We start from the raw sequence: 4,758 nt of genomic DNA on the forward strand, positions 1-4,758 counted from the left end.
TTAGAGCTACTCCAGAACTGTTTCAAAGGAAAAGAGTCACCCTTTCTCCACTGATGCTGAAGGTTGGCAAAAGACAGTTGGAAAGTAAAGACAGAGAACTTGTTCTTCCCGAGGACAGTGGGGCTCCAAGAATGGGATGAAAGGAACAAACCACATCCATGTACCTCCTGAGATGGTCGGGCAGGTGACTCTTGTTCCTGGACAGGGACAAAACTGAAGCACCAGGTGTGAAATGACCCCCGAAAGCACGTGGATTGTTAATGGAGGCATGGAGGCCAACCATGCTGGTCCTCCCTCACCTGGCGTCCTCTCATCCTCCTCACATCCAGGCCCACTTACACATCTTCCGTCGTGTTAGACTTTTGCAATAATGGTCAGGTCATTAATGGTCTAAAAGACAGAGATGCTTCTTAGCACTCTGTGAAAGACTTGCCTTCACAATGGGCTTCTAGCCATAACAAAGGGAACCAGGTGGCTGGAGTGTACTCGGTGAGTAACGTGGTCTCACAGCACAGTGCTCTTACTGTGGGTCCTCTTCACTTACTAGACAATAATAGTATTCATCTTAAACAATACAAATTAAAATAATAACTCTGGCCAGCCCATGGCCTGATGGTTAAAGCAGCTGGATCCCACATGACTGACTCGTGGTTTGAGTCTCACACGTGATGGCTTGAGAAACATGTCAGGTATGTGTGTATGTGTGCGCCCAAAGTCCTGAAAGGAGGGAGAGGTGGAGGAGAAGGGATTGTAGTGTGACTATTCCATATGGGGAGGGGAATGTTTGCTCTCTCTTTCTCTGTCTTTCTCCAGCAAGCACATGCCTCTCTGACAAAAATTATTAAAAAAAAAAAAAAGTCATCCAGGACAAGCAGATCATGTAATGGTTATGTCACTGGTCTTCCACATGGCTGACTGCAGTTTGAGTCTTGGACCCGGTGGCTTGAAACTCACACTGGACAACTGTGTTTGCGTGTCCAAAATCCCAAGAGGAAAATGGAGGAGAAGGGACTTGTGGCATGGCCATCCTTTCGGTGGTGGTGGTGGGGGGATTCTCACTTTCTGTCTCTCTGTCTCTCCAGAGTGCACACTCCCTATAGCAAAAATCTCACTAAAAAAAAAAGAAAAAGAAAAAAAAGAAGTCATCAAAAGGCACAGAGTTCTTCCCAATGTGTATTTTGTTCTTCAAGTTACAATTCTCAAACATCCTTGGCAATTGAATAACTGATTCATTTTGATACCAGTTCCTGAAAAGTAAGGTTTTCTTGGGCTGACTCTGTGGCCTAGAAGTTAAGGGAGCCAGATTCCATATGGACAACCAGGCAGTTCAAGTGCTAGCCCCAGTGACTTGAGAAACATGCAGATGTGTGTGTATGTGTCCCCCAATCCCAACAGGACGGAGAAATGGGGAAGAGGGGTTCTCAGTGTGACCACGCCCTGCTGTAGGGTACTTTCTACCTCTCCCTCTGTCTCCCTCTAGGGAGTGCTCTGGCAAATTCAACAACAACTACAAAATGAGTTTTCTCTTTTTAGACTTAAATATAATATTCACTAGGAAAAAAGAAAGGAAGAAAGAGAAATAAAAGGAAAGAAAGACAAAAGAGAAAGAAGAAAGAAAGAAAAAGAAAGAGAGAGAAAGAAAAGAAAGAAAGAAAAGAGAGAGAGAGAGAGAGAGAGAAGGAAAGAAAGAGAAGAAAGAAAGAAAGGAGAAAGAAAGAGAAAAAGAAAGGTGCCCTGGAGTCCTGGCTGATTGATTCTGCACAACAAAATGAGCTCATGCTCTTTCTGTCCTGACTGCTCCACGTTTTCTGCACAAGCTGTTTGCGCTCCAGAGTGACCACCTTGTGGCTGTGACAGCTTTCACTGTTCTTCCTGAGGCACAACCATGAATAGCATGCAGCTAAAGCTTAAAGAGAGCCAGTGTCATGGAAGCCCTTTGTCTTGAGTTATTTACTCGGAACAGACCCAACGATGGCATCTCACTCCGCACCCTCAAGACTGCCCAGCACCAAGAAAACAGAGCCAGCCATCAGAGGTGACATCACAGAACCTTTTCTGGAGAGCATCTGAACTCCTGCCACCCTCCCATTGTTGTCACTTTCCTGTCCTGCCTTTAAAAGCCATGCTGACCCCTCGGTTGGGGAAATGGTACTTCAAGCCGGGCTCTCCCATCACCTCTTCCACAAGCCCGCCTCTGAAAAGGAAAATGGAGAAGAAGGGATTGTGACATGGCCATCTCTCGTGTGTCAGAAGTCAGCCTGCTGTGTGATGAGCAGTTGCCCCGGTCTGTGCACCTGTCCCATAACAATTTGGTGGGCAGCTGTGTCAACTTGTGTGAAAACATTTCAGAGGAACCAAGCCTTTGCAAGAAGCCTGCCTGCCTTTGTCTCTCAGGTAGCAATGACACAAAGGGTCTGTTCTTTGTGCAGAGCCCTGGCACTTAGCAGCTGAGAAAGCAGCAGCTGAAGAAGACAAAGATGGAGGACTTGTGTGTACCTGCTGCACAGATGGGAAGCTGGAGGATGGACAAGCGGCAGTGCCCAGAGGTCACTGAGTTAATTAGGAGAAGAGGGCCAAGCTCTGGGTGCTGGCCTCCCCGTTCCCATGGCGTGGTCACGCCACACTGCTGTCCTCACTGCTGCATGAAAGGAGGCAACCCACACAATGAGGGTCGTGGATGGGGTCGCTGCACTGCCCTTCCATCCCAGAGCTGGGTTTTGACTGCCTGCCTTGCATGCAACTCTGGGACAGATAGTAGTGCTGCAAAATGTCCCAGTTCCCTCTATCTGTCCAAGCATCACTTGTAGTTAGCTCAAAATCCAGTAATTCCTTCTGGCCAATGGGTTGAGAACACAAGTGATGCCTGTCATTTTGGGACCAAGAAAATATTTAAGAGCTTCTCTGCAGCCCTTTGGGTCTCTCTTGACCATTGACCCTGGAAGTCAGTTGTCTACATGGTGGAGGGAAAAACTGAAGGGAGCTTGGATCCCTGAGTCACAGGATGGAGCACTGTCTCAAAGGCCTGCTCCATACTTTGACTGGACAAGAAAAGGAAACTGGTTATGCCATACTACCGAGGCTCAGGATTTACCTGTTATTGCAGTGTGACTTGGTGCATCTCAACCAACATAACATTGTCGTTGAGTGAAAAAATACATGAGAGATACCATTATTGCCGTCAGGAAACCCACCACGATAAGTACAACTGTGCTTCTCAGTGGTTCCTGGACCAACCACCAGATCGCCTGGAAAAACATCAGACATGTACATTTTCAAACTACCTCCTGGACCCAGGGACTTGTCCTCTGGCGGTGGGGCCGACAACACATGTGCTAACAAGTTCTCTTGGTGATACGTAGGCTGGAGTTGGAGAGCCTGTGATCATCCGCACAGTACGTCTAGGGTCATGTTCAATAAACACTTCAGGAGATGGGGGCCTTCTGACTTGACTCTCCGGTCCTTAGGATGATGTGTTCTTCCCTGTCTGTGAAGAATAACACCCCACACTTCCAGTGGTCTTCTGTCGCTCTAAAAACCTCATAGACTGACTCCAGGCCAAACTCCAGATGAAAGGGAATGTGTCTACTTCCTCTTCTGTCTGACAGAAGTTCAGATATTTCAGGACAGCTCCTGAGTTCTCCCTACCAATGCCACCTATTCTGTAGGCAAGATTGCCCAGTCCTCAGAAATTCCCCATTTTATAGGGAGCTAGAGGTAATTCTTTTGCAAGGAGGGCCTGTAATTTACTCCCACACAGTAAGTATTTGGTATCAGAGTTTAGAAATGACACCAAGGAGTGCATTGAAAATGCCCACGATGCTACTACACCCGGACAACCTCCAAACTCCTTCTCAACAAGGTCACAGGGGTGGGACACACAGGGTTTCAGACATGGACACGTGAAGCCTCTTCCTGAGATTGAATCTGATCTTTATTTTGAGGTGTTTTTTTTTTTCCATTGAAGTGTTTGTTTCTCATATAGCACGAGAGTGCTAATGACAATTGCATGCAGGAGGGAGATGCTGCTGTCAGACCAAAGCCAGCTGCAGCAGCTCACGTCCATGTGCAGCAGGAACGATGCAGCGGAGAGGGATAGACTAGCTCCAACTTGCTGACTGAACAGCTATGACAGGCCAGTGTCTCTTTTGGATCTTTGTCTTCTGGAAAGAAATTGTTATAAGAAGCAGGTGGGGATTGGAGAGAGGATTAAGAAAGGAACAGACCGACCGGCAATTATGGGAAAAGGTTAATGGAGTTGAGGCCACGTCTCCAGCAGAAGTGTCCGGGAGGCAGATTAGTAACGCTCTCTGAGTGTGTGAAAGGTTGTGATGAGGACACTTCACAGTGATTTGTTTCCTCTCGGGGGAGCAAACAGGGAAAAGTGAACGGGCATTGTAACCACGGCCCCACAAACGTTCGGTTGGAAGGATAATAAGAAAGACAGTCTTGACAGTAAAAGCATTTTAGTCATTCAGTGGGCTCCAGAGAGACGGCACCAAAACTTGGGGCAATGAGAGCCTTTCTGGACATGGAGCAGACAGCACTAACGCCCAGCACAGGCCCTGGCAGCCCCACCACCGCGTACATGCTGGGTACTGGTGCACCAGGGTCCCAGCCACCACTTGCCCCCTAACAGGGCAAAGCACAGTCCCTGAATTTAACCAATGGCTGGTGGATGCAGAGACAGACACGGCTGCTCTCTGGTTCCTGTTTAGGACAGCCCTGGCATGTAACTTGTCCTGTCTTCAGAGGCTCCCT

Source organism: Tupaia chinensis, unplaced genomic scaffold (assembly GCF_000334495.1).
Source record: "Tupaia chinensis unplaced genomic scaffold, TupChi_1.0 Scaffold142716_1, whole genome shotgun sequence".
Lineage (NCBI taxonomy): Eukaryota > Metazoa > Chordata > Mammalia > Scandentia > Tupaiidae > Tupaia > Tupaia belangeri.